Source organism: Pan troglodytes, chromosome 12, assembly GCF_028858775.2.
Source record: "Pan troglodytes isolate AG18354 chromosome 12, NHGRI_mPanTro3-v2.0_pri, whole genome shotgun sequence".
Lineage (NCBI taxonomy): Eukaryota > Metazoa > Chordata > Mammalia > Primates > Hominidae > Pan > Pan troglodytes.
In genome coordinates, this window is record NC_072410.2 from 60,022,391 (window position 1) to 60,043,250 (window position 20,860).

Below are 20,860 nucleotides of genomic sequence, written 5' to 3' on the forward strand. Positions count from 1 at the left end.
GAAAAAATAACCAAAAGATGGGAGAAAATATATGCAAACCATATATCTGATAAGGGACTTGTATCTAGAATATATGAAGAATTATTACAAGCTCAAAGACAGACAAATGATACACTTTAAAAATTGGCAGGAAATCAGTATATTGGAGAGATCTCTGCACTCCCATGTGTATTGAATCACTATTCACAATACCAAGATTTGGAAGCAACCTAAGTGTCCGTCAACAGATGAATGGATTAAGAAAATGTGGTAGTTATACACAATGGAGTACTATTCAGCCATAAAAAAGAATGAGATACTGTTATTTGCAACAGCATAGATGGTACTGGAGGTCATTATGTTAAGTGAAATAAACCAGGTATAGAAAGACAAACTGCACATGTTTTCACTTATTTATGGGAGCTAAAAATTAAAACAATTGAACTCATGGAGATAGAGGATGGTTACCAGAGGCTGGGAAGGGTAGTAGGGGAAAGGGGTAGGGGTCATGAGGATAATTAATGGGTATAAAAATATAGTCAAAATGAATAAGATCTAGTATTTGATAGCACAAGAGGTGATTACAGTCAACGGTAATTTTTTACACCCTTTAAAATAGCTAAAAGAATATAATTGTATTGTTTGTGACACAAAGGATAAATGCTTGTACCCTGATGTGATTATTACACATTATATGACTGTATCAAAGTATCTCAGGTACCCCATAAATATATACACCTACTATGTGCCCACAAAAATTTTAAAAAAATTATAATAGAAAATAGAATGAAAATTGGCCAAGAATTTAAATTGACATTTATCTGAAGATGATATACATATAAATGACCAACAAGCACTTGAAAAGATGTTCAATATAATTTGCCATCAGAGAAATGGGAATCCAAACCACAGTAAGATACTACTTTACACCAATTAAAATGGTTTAAGATCAAAGACAGACAATAACAAGGGTTGATGAGGATGCAATAAAATTGGAGCCCTCATACCTTGCCGGCAAGATTGTAAAAAGGAACAGCCACTTTTGAAAACCAGTTTGGCAGTTCCTCAAAATGGTAAATGTAGAGCTACTATGACTCAGTGATTCCACTCTTAGGTAAATACCAAAGAGAAGTGGATGCATATGTCCACACAAAAACTTGTGCATAAGTGTTCACAGTGGCTTTATTCATAATAATCAAATAGTGGAAGAAACCCAAATTCTATCAGCTCATGAATGGATAAACAAAATGTGGCATTATCATACAATGGAATATTTTTCAGCAATAAAAATGAATGAAGCATTGATTCACGCTATAACATGGATGAACCTTGAAAACTATGTTAAGTGAACGAAGCCAGTTGCAAAAGACACATATTGTGTGATTACTTTTATATGAAATGTCCATAAAAGACAAATCCACAGAGACAGAAAGTTCAGGCACATGAAGGAGTTACTGCTAATAAATATTGGCTTCTTTTTGAAGCGATAAAAATGATCTAAAATTACATAGTGATGATGGTTGCACAACTCTGAACATACTAAAAACCACTAAATTGTACACTGTTACTAGGAGATACTGTATTTGATTTATATCTCAATAAAGCCATTAAGAAAAATAAAACGATATAGAAAGAAACTACTGCAGCCACATTTTACTAAAAGTCACAAGAAAACTGAATATGCTAGAGCTCAGCAAAATATAATATTCTAATACAGAAATTTAAAATATGAATGTTCCCTACTCTTAAAGTTTTGAGATGTGGGTTCTAGTTTTTCCTGGCCTCCAACCTGCAGCCTGGGACAAGTCACTTAGGTTTAACACCATTCTGTTCATTTATCAGTAAAATTAAGGTAGTGGATTAGAGGATTTTCAGTTGAGGGGAAAATTTAGGAGGTCTGGAGGAGTTCAGAAGCAAATATTGTTAGTTGCCTGTCAATACCCATTCTCCTTTTTTCTTCTCTAGAAATAAAAACCCCAATTTCTAAGTGAGCCATTTTCACTCAGCTAATGACCTGCCAGCCTCCTTTACAACCAGATATGGCTATGTGCCTAAGTTTGGCTAAGTCTTGTGTATAACTTCTAGAAAGTCTCCTCCAAGGGAGGGAGTGTGCCTTTCCTTTCTGTTGACGGGATACAGATGGGTTGGCTAGAGCTTTAGCGGCTATCTTGGACCATGAGGATAAGGGATGGCAAAGTATCAAGCTGGAAGAAGCCTGGGTATCTCACAAATTTGTAGAGGCACTACATTTGCCCTGAACTGCCTATCACCAGACTTCTTTCATATGAGACAGAAGTAATCATATAAGACAAAGTTATTTTGGTGGGATTTTTTTCTGTCACATATAAAGATATTTAATTCTAACTAACACAGTCAGCTTATGAAGCATAAAAAGAAAGGGGCATTTTTAATTGGCTTGGAGGCAAGTTCACTCTTTCAAAAAATTAAAGCCCTCTTTCTAGATGGAACAACTTTCTAAGTTAACCTGAGGGCACGCAAGGGCTCTTGATTTGATCTTCCAAAAGATTGCCAACAATAGCAAACATCTAGAACTGTACAAATGCATTTGTCATCACAGCACCTGTCTCCTCTCCCTGGCATTTTCATATCAGCTAAGATCAGTCACAAAATTCTAAACACTGCAGGTTTCAAATTTGATTAGTGTATGGGGAGAGGGCAAAATCCTTCCTTTGAAATAGGTATCCAGTGGGATTCTTATTTCTTTTTCATTCTGTCTCAGTTTCCTGACCTTGACTAAATCCATATGGTTAGTTAAGTGTTTCTTGAGGGGCGCAAAGGACTTTGTCTCCCTGGTAGGAGACAAAGTTTAAAAACCATCCATTCTTGGTTATGAGAGCCTTATGTGGCTTTGTAAGTGGTATTTGTTCACAGTCTTACTCAATCTTGCATAACAATTTTTTTTTAATTAATTTATTTATTTGAGATGGAGTCTTGCTCTGTCGCCCAGGCTGGAGTGCAGTGGCATGATCTCGGCTCACTGCAACCTCCACCTCCTGGGTTCAAGCAATTCTCCCTGTCTCAGCCTCCCAAGTAGCTGGGATTCCAGGTGCCCACCACCACACCCAGCTAATTTTTATATTTTTAGTAGAGACAGGGTTTCACCATCTTGGCCAGGTCCGTCTTGAACTCCTGACCTCATGATCCACCTCCCTCGGCCTCTCAAAGTGCAGGGATTACAAGTGTGAGCCACCGCGCCCAGCCACAATTATTTTATTCACTTCAAAACCCCTATTTTTAAAGACACATATACTCCATCATCCCCAGTTGGGCTTTTTCTGCTACCCCAAGGAGGCACCCAGAGGCTTTGTCTGCTAAGTGCTATGCTGCAGGTGACTGTTAACTAGACTGCTTTCACAATCTCCCAGATTATTGAAAGATGGCCCAGTCCTTCTACTCTTCAGCAGGTCTGCCTGAAACTTCAACTATTATAGACAATACCAAATGTGATTAAAAAGTGGACTTAGCACAGTTCTCTTATGAACCAAGAAACTTTAAAAACATTCATGCAAATTCTGTCATAAGAAGAAATATGAAAGACTAACAAAGCCTGATAACTCTTTCTCACTTCCTAAAGTTATAAACACTACTGCTTTTTAGTAGTAACTATTAATGCTTTCTGTGTATACTTTATCATTCATCCATTAAGGACTAAAACGTCACTTTAAACACAAGAACAAATAAACATGCAATCAAATGGTTTCATCAGGAAAAAGTCAGAATTGATAATAATGTAATCATAATATAGCCATAAGATTTGGATTTTTGTTAATGAAAAGAGACACAATTTTAAAAATTATTATTATTATTATTTTGAGACAGAGTCTTGCTCTGTTGCCTAGGCTAGAGTGCAGTGGCACAATCTCGGTTATCTCCGAGACCTCGGTTACCTCTCGGCAACCTCCACCTCCTGGGTTCAAGCAATTCTCCTGCCTCAGCCTCCCGGGTAGCTGGAATTACAGGTGTGTGCCACCAATGCCCGGCTAATTTTTGTAATTTTAGTAGAGACAGGGTTTCACTGTGTTGCCCAGGCAGGTCTTGAACTCCTGGCCTCAAGCGATCTGCCCACTTCGGCCTCCCAAAGTGCTGGAATTACAGGCGTGAGCCACCACACCAAGCCTAAAAAATTATTTCAGTAATAGCTATTTTTGTTTCATGAAGATATATCAAAATAGATTCTGAACCAGCCTCCTTTTATTTCTGTCATATTTGATTTTTTCTCTATTTAGGTTATACATACTGATATTTCTTGTTTCCACAGCTCACTGAGGAGGCACTGAAGTTTCTGTGTTTCAATCAGACCAACTGACTTGAGTTATTGTATTTAAAGGCACTTTGATAAAAATAACTATAGGCTTTGAAAGTTCTTTCTAATTTTTAAAATATTTGTGCTGGCTTAGTGACTATTAAAAAATAACAGGCTTCAAATGATTCAAACATATGCATGCAATTCTGGGACTCCTGAGTAATGGGATGCACACATTCTTACTTGGGGTTTTATTAAAATGACCTTCTCAGTATGCATACCAGGACCCTTCATGAAGCAAAGCCAGAAGAGTCATTCCAAAACTTGCATGTAGTCCTGCATCACTCCTCGACAAAAAAGGGGGATTAATGTACAATTTCCAGTTTGTGAAGAAGATGAAAAAAATGATCTCATTTTGATTTGCCCATTTCAGAAGTGTTTGGTTTCTTATGCTTTTTCTGTGATTAGCCTGGGTAGGAGGAAAGGCAAAGTGATGAATGAAAGTTAAACATTGCCTGTTCTCATCTGTGGAAGCTAAAAAAAAAAGTTGATCTCATAGAAGTGAAAAGTAGAACAGAAGATACTAGAGGCTGGGAAGCATAAGAGAAAGAGGGGAATAGGGGGAGATTTATTAAAGGATACAACATTACAACTAAATAGAAGGAATAAGTTTTAGTGTTCTATAACACTGCAGGATGACTGCATTTAATAATAACATGTAGTTTTAAATAAAAGGAGGATATTGAATGTTCCCAATACAAAGCAATGATAAATGTTTGAGATAATAGTGAATTACTCTGATCTGATCACTATATGTTATACATATACAAAACATCACTATGTACCCCATAAAGATGTATAATTATGTGTCAATGAAAAAAATTTTTAATAAAATAAAATAAATGTCCAACACATAGAAGATACTCAGTAAATACTGATTTCCTCCCTTTCTGTTGCTTCTGAGGGGAGCATAGAGTATATAACATTGCTGATTAAATTTACAAACTGTAAGGAAGGAGATGGCATTACTCTCTCATGCTATTGGAAATATCCAATTTTTACATCCAATATTGAATTACTTTATTCAGTAATTCTCTCTCAAACCAAAAATCAGAGCCCAAGAGAGATAATTCATTTTTAAAAATCTACTACTGGATATATCACTTTGCTGCTTTTGTGAAAGTTAAGTTCCAGTGAGAAAGAAAGCTGAGGAATCATTTCCAGAGTCTACTTTTCTATGAAAGTCCCTCTCTTCTTTCAAAAGTAGGCACATCTGATAGTTAATGTACTTATCCAGTATGGTAAAGAAGCCACCTATCAGCTCATTTCACTTGAAAACTTTGACAGTAACTACTTTGGGACTGACTCGCTCTTACTATCTTTCTTTCAATCTATTCAACCTCATACTTTATAAGGACACACTAACTCTTGTCTCCTTGATCTTTTCATAGTGGGTCTGTGCAGATTCTGGAGTCTTTAGCAGTATCTTTAAAGGAATATCTTTTTTCTTTGTATTGGAACCCTTACAAACCATTTCATAGAACATAGCTGGACTCTTGTACTTAGATTGGCACATCAATCCACAAAAAAAATTGGGAGAGTTCACTGAGAAATTGATATGTCAAATCACAATGCATTTGTATTGAACCTAGATAGAAATACCTAGAAAATTAGGCAAATAATAAGTGGCTACTTGGAATTCCTAAACAGTTTATACTTCTACACAGATGGGAAACCCATCTATTATGACCCACCTATAGATTATCTGGGAACTTCAGACTTCTGCTAGTACAACTGGGATTTTCCTACATCTCTTTTGTACTACTAGAAGACTTCACATAGGTGACCAAGGGAGATGAGCTCAAGGCAAAACAGTTTCTGAACTTTATTATTTCCAATATTCAAAACGAAGGTTTTCTACCTCCTTCCATCAATAGGAAAAATGCCTTTGGGTTTGAAGAAGAAAGACAGTATTTAAGTAAAAAGTTTACTTTCATCTTATAAATTAAAGAGGAAATGATCATAGAAAGACAGTGTTTAGAACTGGCAGGGATCTTAGAGAATATTTAATTCAATCCTCCTGTTTAAGAATAAAGAAAAAGAGACCTGGAGAGGATTTATGTCTGCTTCAAGTCAAAACAGCTGAAGACAGGAGGTAGCATTAAGTGGTGGAAAGAGCGTAGACTTTGGGTTGGCAGTGTGGATTTGAATACAGCTCTTTTAGTTACCAGTTGAATGGTTTCTTTATATATAAAGTGGGGATAATAGGGCTTGTCTTTAGAGTTGTTATGAGGAGTAAATGATGTAACTTATGTAAAGTACCTAGAACACTTGTTGGTACATAGTAAGTGCTTGACAAATATTTATGTCTTTAAAGGAACCCAAACCAGGGTGTTTTGACAACTTTTGTACACTGCACTGCACTGTTAATACAGCTGGCCAAAAGGATTCAAACATGTATTTAAAATAAGAGATTCCAAATGAAATAAATGGTGTGCAATATTAAATAATGTTTTTAAAACATTCGCTTACCATTAATGCAAGCAATACCCAGTCCTTTTCAGATGAAATAAAATGTTCCACTTTTCTCAGTGGTTTTAGCTGTTTTCAGATACACACAGCTCAGTACAAAGAGATGACACAAGGGACTTTTTATCTGCATTGCAGAGAGCAATACGGTGATAATTTGCATCGGAACTTGCCGTTAGCTCCATATGGCATGTATTCATCATTTAGTGGGTTCAGTGCCCTATCTTTAGAGCTTCAGTGATCAGGATAGAAATTGCCCACTTATTTATGCTTGGCTGGACTGAAAATATAGGGAGAGGAAGAAGTGCAGGGAAACACCACTCTCTGCAAGACTTGGCCCTGGAATTAGGAGTAAAGCATTAACACTAACTTGTCGAGCAATAGCTGCTTCTGTCCTAAAGAGTAGACAAAATGCAGATGATATGCAGTGTATTATTTATGGGTTGCAATCATGCATGTTATTCTTGTCTGTCCCACAAAGGACCTGTGGTTTAATGTAGAGCTGTCTTCCTTTTGTTCAGCACAAAGCCTCACTCACACTGGGCAAGTGGGCATTTCCAATGGCATGTCATCACTTGGTTTGTATGAGCAACAGGAGAAGTTGCTCTCAAAAGTCAAACTAGGAATTAACCCACTCCCTTCCCATACATCTCCCTCAGAAAAGAGAAATGGAGAGAATACTATTTTTTTGTCCTTATTGAAAGTAAAGTGACAAAGGGTTTTCTCTCCCATTGGAAAGTTAAAGAATCAGTCCCTTTTATACAAAAAGAATTTTGATTTTTCTTCAATTTGTTGCTCTAAAAGATTATATAAATCATTCAAGCTGAAGATTCTGGTTTTATATCCATTAGTAATCAGGATGATGATCTCAGTGACGAGAAGAAGGGAATTCTGAAACCTACCCCCTCCTCCCCAACCCCCAATCACTGTAATAAGCATATATTTAGCTCTAGCATTCTAACACTGGAGCAAAAGGTGCTGCCGCTTATAAGCTCTGGACTATGAACAGAGATTATGGACTGATGTGGGTTGAATTGTGCTCCACCCATCAAATTCATATATCAAAGTCCTAATCCCTAGTACCTCAGAGTATGACTTTATTTGAAAATAGGGTTGTTGCAGATGTAATTTGTTAAGATGAGGTCGGTAGGTGGACCCCAGTCCAATATGACTGACGTCCTTATCAAAAGGGGACACTGGGACACAGACAACCACAGAGAGAGAACACCATGTGAAGATGAAGGCACAGACTTGGGTGTTGTTTCTATCAGCCATCAAACCAACAGAAGCTGGGGGAGGGGCATGAAACAGATTCTCCCTCATAACCCTCAGAAGGAACCAACAATGCTGACACCTCCATCTCAGACTTCTTTTTTTCTATTTTTATTATATATTGACAAATTATAGTTGTATATATTTATGGGGTACAAAGTGATGTTACAATTTATAAATACAATGTGGAATGATTAAATCAAGCTACTTAATATATCCATTACCTCAAATATTTATCTTTTTTGTGATGACAGAACATTTGAAATTTATTCTCTTTGTGATATTATAATGTACTGTACTCAATTATTAGCTATATTTGGGAGACTGTCCAATATACCTTGTAAAAAATCAAACTTATTCCTTCTATCTAACAGTTCTTTACCCTTTGACTCTCATCTCCTCATTCCCCCTAGCACCCCCAGCCTCTGGTAACCACTGTTCTGCTCTCTGCTTCTGTGAGTTCAATTGTGTTGGATTCCACATATAAGTGAGTCCATCTCAGACTTCTAACCTCCAGAGCTGTGAGACAACAAATTTCACTATGTAAGTCACTCAGTTTTTGGTACTTTGTTATGGCTGCCCTTGCAAACTAATACATAAACGTTCTCTCTTTCTTTTCCTCTCTCCCTCCCTCCCTCCCTGTCTCCCTCCTTCCCTTCCTTTCTTCCTTCTTTTTCTGGTGGACTTCATAGAAAAGGAGCTGGAAGATAGGAACATAATTTTCCTTCTAAGCCATTGATGGGCTTTAATATTTTTTAGCATGAAAAAATACAAATGCTTGTTTTAAAGCACATCCACACCTTATTTTGACAAATGCTGGTAATAATGGGCAAAAGGGGTTGCCCCAAGGAACACACACGCCAGTGCCCGCTTCATGTGCTTAAAATCAAATCCATGGCTCCTAAAACTCAATGGCTCATTTCAGGCCTTTAAAGAAACCTAATTTTACCCTTGTTTTTCCCACTTTGGCTTTTTCCCTTCCTTGAAGAACCGACTTTTCAACTTGCTGAAAAGCTTTACTTTGCCCAGACCTATTCACTCATCTCCAAAATGGAGCAGAAGCAGTGTTCTAGTATCTCTCCTTCTTTCCCAAGGAGTAATTTTACCTCCCCCACTCTACCCCCATCCCTCCACTCAGAAAGGAGTCTACCTCTCTTTGATACTTATTGTCGCATCTCTTTTCTCCCCATTGCTATGTGAAGGATGTATTTCCAGGACCATTGCTTGGCGTTATATTTGCTGTTCTAAGGGCTTCTTTCTCAATGATACAGCACCAAGGTCACTGGCACTTGCATATGAACATCTGTGCACACCCATATACTCTCACAGAGTTGTCCTTTGTTTCCTAAGATGACAATACTATAATATAATAAACTCCAACGTGTGTGCACTTACACTTGATCAGGCCACTCTGAGAACATGGGATCTTCTTTTGCCAAGTGTGCCTGACACCTATTCTTGGACTAAAGACTATCCAGACCCCAGAATTGCTTGATATTCTTAGAGCTGCTGCATCCTCATCCATGGTGGGTGAGCCTGAAGCTTCGGTTCATAAAACAGCAAACTCTGGTCCTGCCGCTGCCTGGGTCTGTGGGCTCTAGCAGTTCCACAGCCATCCATGGTGTCACCACATTTCTTGAGCTGTTCTAGGCAAGTAGACATCTGTGGTTTTGCCCACCTGACATTAATTCCCCCTTCTTTCCTAGTTTTTCCACTTTCTGTGTAGTTTAGGTGCTGACCTTACTTACTCATCTTTTTTTTTTTTTTTTTTTTTTTTTGAGATGGAGTCTCGTCGCTCTTTCGCCCAGGCTGGAGTGCAGTGGCGCGATCTCAGCTCACTGCAACCTCCGTCTCCCGGATTCACACCATTCTCCTGCCCCAGCCTCCCAAGTAGCTGGGACTACAGGCGCCCGCCACCACGCCCAGCTAATTTTTTGTATTTTCAGTACAGATGGGGTTTCACCGTGTTAGCCAGGATGGTCTCGATCTCCTGACCTCGTGATCCACCCACCTCGACCTCCCAAAGTGCGGGGATTACAGGCGGAGACACCGCGCCCGGCCTGCTTACTCATCTTTAGGTCTCTACCATTAGTGAAAGAAAGGGCACATGACCCAAGCCAAGACAATGAAATTCAACTTAGGAACTTGTGATAAAATTGCTGGGAAAGAGTATTGTCTCTGTTTGACTTGAAATTGGGAGAATGTAAACCTGGAGCTTCTGGGGGATGCCAGGCAGAGGAAATCTGAGAACGAAGCCAAGCTGAGAGATACAGAGATCAAGGTGGGATAGGAGGGTGGGACCGTTGTTTTGACAGTAGCTGCCTCCTTGGAGCCAGCTAAGCCTAAAATTTTCAGTATATAAGCCAATAAATTCCCTTTGCTTAGGCCATTTTGAGATAAATTTTCTGCTGCTTGCAACTGAAAGCATCCTAATATAGCCATTTTTTTCTTCTGGCCTTTCTTTCTGTCTTCTACCTCTTGCTTAACGTATAATAGTTATTTTAATTTGTGTGTATTAAATTTACATGTTTAGCCATTTCATAACTGTGTTGGGATGAACTTCACTTCAATGTCAGTGAGTGGAGGGTGCAGTGGGATTACTGTTACTAATCTTATTCTTTGACTTGGAGAATTTACAGTTGGTTGATAATGAAAATATTCTCCAAAATCCAGCAATGTTTTGTCCTAGAGTCAGGCAGTATAGCTTCTCGGAAGGTCAGAAATCATCAGAACTTGTTATAGGCTTATGACCTCGTTAAGAGCTCAATATTGTGCTGGTACCATCTGTCTGTCAGGTTCTTAAATGTCAAGATGATCCTGGTTTATTTCTAGACTTTGTCAATCAGTTTATCACATACTATCTGCAAAATAGAACCCAATGATATCCTCATTCCAGGCTGAGTGTAGGATTTTCTTGGTGCAAGCTAGTATGCAACTTTGGTTGTGTAGCTGCTATAAAAACTGTTCACAGATGGTTATAACGAACAAAAAGGACAATAAATTGGAAAATATGACTATTAATCCAAAGGTACTAGAAAAGCTCCTTCCTAGCACTTTCCAAGCAAGAGAAAAGAAGACAATGACAACGATCACCACTTAAATCGTATCTATTCCCACTGACAATGAAGGACACACAGATAGACCCCCAATTTATAAGATCCCTTATTTATCACTTTTTATAACACACCCTAGGAAACAATTAAATATCTTTTATTTGATATCTTAAATTGGAAAGTCCTCTGCTGTCATAGAGTTTGATTTCCCTGACAATGTAGGCATGTCCTCCACATCCTTCCTAAATGGCTATCCAGCCTCCTTCTGAATGTCGAAATGTCTCCAGGGATTGAGGTCTCTGTCCATTGAAGGCAAACTCATTTTTACAGAAAGTATCCCCTTGTGCTGAGCCACAGCCTCTCTCCTCTAACTTTAGAGCACCAGAATTTTACTTAGGGGAACTTAGAGATCATTCAATCCAATAACTTCATTTTGTGCCCAGTGATCTGCCTTCCAGAACAGAGTATCTAATCATCTCCTCTGTAATGGCTCTTTCCAATATTTTATGACAGCATTTGTGTTCTTTCCATCACACTTTTTCTCTGGGATAAATACACTCAGGTGCTTCACTCCTTCCTTACCCTGGCCCAAGTTCCCTAACTTCTTGACTTCTAATTTCCCCTTATGATATGATACAGTCTCCCATGATATACCACTAGTATTCATGCAGAAGCTACATTATTTCCTTCCAGGTGCAAAACTAAAAAACAGGGGGAAAAACATTTTTCAGTATTTTATACCCATAATAGTTTTAGCCTCCTGAACAAAACAGGGTTGGCTATAAATGGCCTGTCAATGTTTCTGGCAAAGCCAGATTTTCTGCAAATAAATTTGTCAGGCTTCAGATCATCAAGCCTCTCAATAGTATGGAATTGTGCTATTGCAAGCCTCTTTAGCAGTTTAACTTAGACCACTGCTTAGTCATTTCAGTCATGCTATCTTACATGTATTCAGTTTTTTTTGTGTGTATATATATATATACATATACACACATTATATATATATACATATATACACATTATATATATATACACACACAAACACACACACACACACATACAAATATATATATATTTGAGACGGAGCTTTGCTCCATCACCCAGGCTGGAGTGCAGTGGCATGATCTCAGCACACTGCAACCTCCACCTCCCAGGTTCAAGCGATTCTCCTGCCTCCAAGTAGCTGGAATTACAGGTGGCCACCACCATGCCTGGCTAATCTTTGTATTTTTAGTAGAGATGTGGTTTTACCATGTTGGCCAGGCTGGTCTCAAACTCCTGACCTCAGGTGATCCACCTGCCTCAGCCTCCCAAAGTGCAGGGATTACAGGCATGAGCCATCACGCCCGGCCGTTTTTTGTATATTTATAAAGTATTTTCATTCCTATCTTGTTTGATATTCAAAAAATGAATACATGTAAGATTACTCTCCTTTCCTCCCAGTATGATAGGGTAGGAAAGCTACCATGCTGGAAGGAAAGCAGGGCAACATGTTATTTTCTTCACTTTGCAGATGATGCTCAATGACTCCCCCAAAGTTAGGTTCTAACGAGTTGGTAGTAGAGATAGGACTTATATCCCACGAATCTTGACTCTCAGATTGCTGTCTTGTTTTCTGTATAGCTACTGTCCTTTGTCACTAAATAGCCTCATATTCCCTCTAGACAGCACTACTGCTTGAGTAGCTCTCTGAAAGGGAGTTCTCTTCACTCCTAGAAGAACCCATATTTCTGACTATTAGAGTCCAGTGATCTCATTAGATTCCAAGGCTTTATTCTCCTCCCTCCTGTTTTATGCAAAACTGATTCTGAAATGAGCAAACACTGCAATGCAACAATAATTTTTAAGTGCCCACCTTCCCTTTTCCCCCCTCCCCCCTTCAACCTGCTGATGGGAATCAGAAGTTCAATTTATCAAACATTGCAAGAAAGGGCAAGATAAGTTTTAAGTCATAAGCTGACAGTGAGTAATGATTAAAAAGAAAATTAAAACTAATTACCTGTAGGACTCCTACTCACTTTCTCCTTTGCCTCTGGTAATTCACTTATCTTTAGATTCAATAACTTGAGGAACAGGGGAGGGTAGAACAATGTGAGGGATGAGGGTGAAGCCAAGGGGCACTGAAAATGACAGGGGAGGAACTCTGCATTCAAATGGGAGACATGTTGTTCCAGCCAGTCTTTGTATAGGAGTAGCTCTCCAGCTAAAAATAGAACTTTCCTTTCCTATATGGTGATCTCCCCTTAACTCAGTGAAAGCGTTCATGTAGAAGACATGAGGTTGGATAATGTTTTCCTTTTAGGTTCTTCTTCCTGGATTGATAAACAATTATAAGGGAAGGACAAATCCCTCACATTTGGGAGAAAAGTTTCCTTAAGTTTCTTTACCTGAATTTGAATGGGAGAGTTGGGGATTAACATGCTAAGTACGCTCTAGATAAACGCTCAGATGAAGCATGCCTTGCCCTTTCACCTTAGGTCTGCCAAGCCCAAAATATAGCCCAAGACTCAGCTTAGCTGTGGTTTTGCTCCAGGCCTCTAAACACTTGGCACAACACACCTTGTTGGTGATGGTTTGGGATTTAACCTTGAAGTCAAGTGGTTACTTAATTAAATGATCCAAATCTTTGTCTAGACTAATAGCCAATGCCATTTTATTTTTTAAAAAATTTTTTTGCCAACTTTTAGACTTTATACTAAGAGTCTGTCTTAAGTCTTTTATTACCGTGGAGAAATTTGCAACTATTTTTTCCCCAATAGTAAAGAGGCATGAAATTTTCTAAGATCCTTGCTTCGGGTACTAGATGCCTTCTAGGACCTTAGAACAAGAAACTGGAATATTAGGAGAGCCAATTATGGGGGTGGGGAGAGATAAAAGATAGGTGGCAAACAAAAATAATCTAAACGAAAATATAAATGCTAAACTGATTATTACAGGAACAAAAAAGTGCTAAAATTAATCGGGTACACATACCAGTGATGTCATATTTGCAGGGGATAAGGAAAAACTAATGGACCGGATTTTAGGTTAATGTCCTCTTGGCTTTCTGGAGAGGCTATGGTATTGTCAAGCTTATGGTATTTATGTGAGTTATAAAAATAGCAGAACTATCCAAGAGATTTTTGGATTCCTGAACTGACTATAGGTGTGATATTGATGTTAAAGTTTAGTCAATTTTCCATTATTTGGGGATCAATAAACCAGTTTAAATTGTTGTGGGAGGTCAAATTTAAAAAAGACACTATTTGTTTTAGATTATGCTGATAAAATACAAAGCATAGGCTATGGAGTCCAAGTTTTTGGGGCTTGGAGTCCAGGCTGTATCTTACTAGCTGAGCTGCCTTGAGTGAGTCATTTGGCCTCTCTAAGACTCAGGGTTCTCTGTATTAAAATTACTTTAATATTTGGGAATGATAGTAAGAGTAGTTAAAAATAAAACAAAATAAATTAAAATTACTCTAACATGGCTTTAAAATAATTTAAAATAATAATTAAGGATATGAAAAAATTCTGAGTAAGAAATGGGTTATAAAAAAGACAAAGTATTTGTTTTTAGTAAATATACATGTAATAAAAATGTAGAGCACTAAATATATAAAAGGTAGGACAAAGGTCAATAGATATTTGGGTACAGGGATATTTATTTCTGTTTTAACTTTTGTGGATTTTCTGAATTTTTCTTTTGACCATGTATTAATGATGTTGAGAAATTTTTAAAATTATAACTTTTAATAATAAAGACCAGATCCTGAAAAAAAATGAGTTGAATAATAACAGCTATTTTGGAACTCAAATAAGCTAATGTATATGAATACAGTTTATAAACTCTAAAGTACTAATTACTGTTATTATTCTCTAATGCTGGCCCTAGGTTATAAATCAAAAGGGGAAATAAAACACAACCTGTAAAAAGCTTCTGCACAGCAAAGGAAACATTAACAAAGTGAAGAAACAACCCACAGAATGAGAGAAGAGATTTGCAAACTACTCATCTGACAAGGGATTAATAACCAGAATATACAAAGAACTCAGACAACTCTATAGGAAAAAGTCTAATAATCCTATCAAAAATGGACAAAATATTTGAATAGACATTTCTCAAAAGAAGATATACAAATTGCAAACAGGTATATGAAAAAATTTTCAACATCATTGATCATCAGAGAAATGAAAATCAAAACTACAGTGAGATATCATAATCTTACACCAGTTAAAATGGCTTTTATCCAAAAGTCAGGCAATAACAAATGCTGGTGAGGATGTGGAGAAAAGGGAACAGGTACGCTGTTGGTGGGAACACAAATGAGTACAACCACTGTGGAGAACATTTGGAGGTTCCTCAAAAAAACTTAAATAGAGCTACTATATGATCCAGGAATCCCACTGCTAGGTATATACCCCAAAGGAAGGAAATTAGTATATCAAAGAGTTATCTGTACTCCCAACTTTATTGCAGCAGTGTTCACAATAGCCAAGATTTGGAAGCAACCTAACTGTCCATCAACAGATGAATAAAGAAAATGTGGTAGTTAATCACAGTGGAGTACTATTCAGCCAAAAGAAAGAATGAGATCCTGTTATTTGCAACAACATGGTTGGAACTGGAGGTCATTATGTTAAATGAAATAAGCCAGGAACAGAAACACAAACTTTGCATGTTCTCACTTATTTGTGGGAGGTAAAAATTAAAATAATTAAACTCATAGAGAGTATAAGGATGGTTACCAGAGGCTGCAATGGGTAGTGGGGTAGGTAGGGGGAAGTGGGGATGGTTAATGGGTACAAAAAAATAGAAAGAATGAATAAGATCTAGTATTTGTTAACATAACAGTGTGACTATAGTAAAAAATAATTGTACATTTAAAAATAACTAGAAGAGTATAATTGGATTGTTTGTAACACAAAGGATAAATGCTTGAGGCGGTGGACACATTTACCCAACGTGATTATTATGCACTGCAGTCCTGTATCAAAATATCTCATGTAACCCACACATATTTACACCTGTTGTATACCCACAAAAACTAAAAATTAAAATTAAAAAAAAATTTAAAACCAACATGCTTGGGGGGGAAATGGCAATGAATATTACTTTTACTGTATTTCCATTTTCTTACTTCACCTGGGTCTTTGAAATGCTGTATTCATCTACTGTTTTGGCTTTATTCGTCAAAGGTTTTTTGTTTGTTTGTTTTGAGACAGGCTTGCTCTGTCAACCTGGCTAGAGTGCAGTGGCACAATCACAGCTCAGTGTAGCCTCAACCTCCCCAGTTCAAGTGATCTTTCTCTTCCCCCTTGCCCTCCAGCTCTACCTGTCCCTCCCCGACCACTGCGAGTATCTGGGACTACGAGAATGTGCCACCATGCCCAGCTAAGTTTTAAATTTTTTGTAGAGACAAGGTTTCACTATGTTGCCCAGGTTAGTCTTGAACTCCTGGGCTCCTGCCTTGGCCTCCCAAAGTTCTGGCATTATAGACATGATGCACCACACCTGGCTATCCTTCAAAGGCTTCTGTATTAGAGATCTTTATCCCCTTATGCTCATGTTAAGAACTGAGAAAAACAATGATTGCTGTAGACTTGCTCATCCATAACTTAAGGAAGCAAGTTATGGCACTTGGCCATAGCCCTTGGGAATTTAAATTCCACTGACCGGTGAAGGTCCTTTAAAAAAAAAAAAAAGGAATATGGTTTCTGCCTGCTTTTCCAGCAAAACAATGGCTTGGTCTTTTGTGGCTTGATAAATCCCTAGAAAACGAAAATAATGAAGCTTATACAATTTGACAACCCCCATGTGGGAATTTCCCAGCTACACAGTCCCGCAGGATCATGGCTGTTGTGTCAAAGACACAGGCTAACCCGTGGCTTTATTCACACCAAATAAACAGTCCCCCAGAGTGAATCAAATTAGGTAACCATCACTGGCCATTTTTTAAATGTAAATTCTGAAAGGAATATGGCAATTCAGTCAGCAAAAATGTGTTTGTGAAATAAAGCACAATGTCAGTTCATCTCCCTCAGCAGTTACTAGGCAAGAAACTGAAATGAGTAACTTTTAAAAGCCAAATGAAATATTTTACATCTGTATCTTCAGTGATATCTTACTAGTCATTAAGGTTTACTTTAAGACAATTATCACTTCATGAAATGGGACATGCACAATGATTAACTACGGTGTAAAGCTTATAAGAAAGTATTCATAATCATGTTTTTTGAAGAGGGCAGCTCTATTTTGGCCTGCTTAATTAAGGATAGATTCATAACCATGCTTTTTGAAGAGGGCAGCTCTATTTTGGCTTGCTTAATTAAGAAACTTTTAATTCTTAATAATCACGAGGTCGGGTGCAGTGGCTCACGCCTGTAATCCCAGCACTTTGGGAGGCCAAGGCTGGCCGGCTACTTGAGCTCAAGAGTTCAAGCCCAGCCTGGGCAATATGGTGAAACCCCTTCTCTACCAAAAAATAAAAAAAACTTGTGGGCCATGGTGATACGCACCTGTCGTTCCAGATACTTGGGAAGCTTAAGTGGGAGGACCGCTTGAGGCCAGGAGGTGGAGGCTGCAGTAAACCAAGATTGCGCCATTGCACTCCAGCCGTTTGCGCCACAGCACTCCAGTCAGGACCCATTTCAAAATAATAACAACAATAATAATAATAACCAGACAATTTCCTTCTGCATGAATTCAAACTCAAAGATTCCCAGGACAGGAAGATACCTCTCCATGGGTTCTTCCTTCTATGTGGCCTTTTTTTGCAGCATTGAAAATTTTTTTCTTGGGAGTATTTCAAGAAACAGAAGAAAGGCCTTATTTTGTCCCTAGGCTTCCTTTTTTCCCCATGTTCTAACTTTGCCCAAAATGGAAACACACTATTTGGCTCTCCTCAAAGTTTCAAGACTATTTCAATGCCTTTTCATTATCCTTTGCATACTCAGCCATTTTCTGTGGTTGGGAGCAGGAGGTTGTCACCTTCAGTATATTCACAAAAAAGCAGTACTCTAGGACTTTCTAGAGTACCTCAAGGGCCATGACTTGCACATATAGACACTTTAAAGTCACTTAGTAAAATGCATTCTGTAGAGGCAGATGAATTACAAACAGGTTCCTCTTCCCTGGCACTAGGGTTCATGGTCAGTGAAGGACAGCTGGGCTTTAACCCTTATCTAGAGGGGCACTTTTTCACAGGGCACAGACTACCCTACAGGCTACTCTGGAGACATGCTCACTTTTAATGGCTCCTTTCTAAGCATGCCTGAGGCCACAGTTATCTGAAAAGAGACTGTGGGCATCATTTCTTCAGCACCAGAAATCTCTCCAGTTTCTGCCTCCCAGATTTCCTTCAAATGTTCACTCTCTTCTGTTCTCTCTAGTTCTCTCCATCCCACTGAAATCCCACTGAAATGAACTCAAGTTCTCCCTCTCTGACCACTAATTCTCAAACTTTTTTGACCAAGGTTAACCTAGGTCAGCAGAAGGCTCTTAAGACTTGGCTGGGTATGGTGGCTCACACCTGGAATCCCAGTGCTTTGGGAGACCGAGGCAAGAGAATCATTTGAGGCCAGGAATTTAATATCAGCCTGGAAAACATAGCGAGACCCTGTCTCTAAAAATAAAAATTAAAGAAAGGCTCTAAGACTCATATACTCCAGCCCTTCCTGCTTTTTTTCTCAAAAAATTCTCTGATAACAATAAACTGTTGCTGCACAAACACACTTTGTGAGGATTATGTGAATATCTGCTTTAGCAATATTGGTTTAGATGATTCCTATGTGCACTACAATCCACATTTGGTTTAAAGTTTTATCATAGAAAACTTATAGATCATAAATTGTGTCAACTTATACAGGCATCACTATCCTACTGTAGGGTTAACCAAACAACCCACTTCAAACAACATAGAGGGTGATGAAGGTAAATGAAATGTAATTTGTAATTAAAAAGCAGGAATAGAAACCACCAAAAAGCACAACCAACTCGATACAGCACTGATGCTAATATAAAGCAAACTTCCCCAAAATTGAGGATATTTCAACAATCTGCTCATGCATGTTTTTAGTGGGAGCTCTTCAAATATTGCCAAGTATTGCCTAGCAGCCAGGTGAATGCTCAGGTAAGCCCCCAGTAAACTCTAGTTACATGCTAAATTTTTATTTATGAATATGAAATACTACCATTAACAACTCAGCAGTTATTAAGTAGCTTTTACACACACACACATACACACACATGAAAATCTAGGTTATCAAGGACCATTTGCTAGTAAGATCCAAAGAAAAGACATATTTGGGGATGCTTCTTGAACATTAGGAGGATGCTTGTGGCCTACCAGTTCATACCTTGAAAATCACTGGTTAGGTGGTTGGCTTGGCTTTTTGATTCGGCTTCTTGAGATGCACAGTCACCTTTTCTGATTCTCACATTGCTGCTACAGGGGCATGCTAACCTTGTGTCCTAGCAAGCAACCCAGTTCTGCCATGACTTGGACCTCCAAATCCCCAGTCTCTCGCTGGAGTCTCTCTTTGGGGAGGGAGAGTCAGATGTTACCCACAAACTGGGGAGCCTCCCAGTTAACACCCTGGAGTATCTGTGATGACATAATGGGAGGCCTTCAGTGATACATGGTGGAGGGAAGTCAGAAGACCTGGTCACAGACCACCTCTGCCTTGCCAGCTGTTTGACAGCAGGCAAATCACCTCAATTGTCAGCTCACATTTATCCTCTGAAAAATGAAAATATAGTCATGCACTGATAGCAACATTTTGGTCAGTCATGGACTGCATAATACAGTGATCCCATAAGATTATAATACTGTATTTTCACTGTATCTCTTCTATGTTTAGATACACAAATATTTGCCATTGTATTACATTTGCCTACAGTATTCAGTATACAAACATGCTGCATAGGTGTGTAGCCATGGACTATACCACATAGCCAAGGTGCGTAGTAGGTTTGTGTGAGTACCCTCTATGATGTTTATAAAATGACAAATGGCCTAATGATGTATTTCTCAGGACTTATCCACAATGATAAGCAAAGCATGACTATAACAATACCAACCTCATAGATTTCTTGTGAAGATCAAATGAGATAATGTAAGTGATAAATAAATAAATCCATTTATAAAAGTATTATCTGTTATTGTCGCAGAGAGGAAATGTTCACACAAGCGTCTTGACTGTTCTGTTTACAAAGTATGCCTGAAATTAGGGTTGCAATCGTTTATAATAATGACAAACAATCCGAACTGTCAACCGTGAAGGTCAAATTCAAAGACCGCACAGGACCTACAAACTACTGAGAAAGAGTTGAGAATTCCTGATTCCGCAAGTACATGTCTCATTGATCCTGAATCCCTTGCTTTTTTTCCTTCTCATGGCTTGGAGAGCAGGACTTAATTCAGATTAATTCCAAACATTAGAAATGAAGGTTGGTTTTTTCTTTTTTCTTTTCCTTCATCCCACTTGAGTTTCAGAGCTCCAAGAGGACAGTGGCTGAAGAATGCTAGGAATTCTTCCTTCCACCCAGTCAGGAATGTGTCCTGCCTAGGGAACTTAGAAGGAATGTGAGGGCTGCCAGATAAGCCCCAGCACTTGAAGCAGTCAGAGCAGGGGACTGTGGACTTAGTACTGGAAAGAGCCCTCCTCTAGAATCAGGCCCTCCTCAACACCCCCAAGAGGCTGCTCTTAGGCTGAGAGTGGAGGCCAGAGCTGGTGATGCAGGAATAACCTCTGCAGCCAGTAAGTGAAGAGACAGCTCAGCTGG

General features: G+C 38.5%; 1 protein-coding gene across 12 annotated transcripts in view; it reads right to left on the bottom strand.

Moving 5' to 3' along the window:
- The window catches only part of EHBP1 (EH domain binding protein 1), a 364,085-nt gene extending 344,402 nt beyond the window's left edge, over positions 1-19,683 (bottom strand). For 5 of the 12 annotated variants that reach the window (XM_063789818.1, XM_054678447.2, XM_054678444.2 and 2 more), the window contains exon 1: positions 19,432-19,683. The gene's annotated coding sequence lies outside the window, so the exon portion shown is untranslated. The remainder of the gene's footprint in view (positions 1-19,431) is intronic. The other 7 variants (XM_054678441.2, XM_054678436.2, XM_054678439.2 and 4 more) reach the window with 3 other exon arrangements.
- Between the last annotated feature and the right edge of the window lie 1,177 nt (positions 19,684-20,860).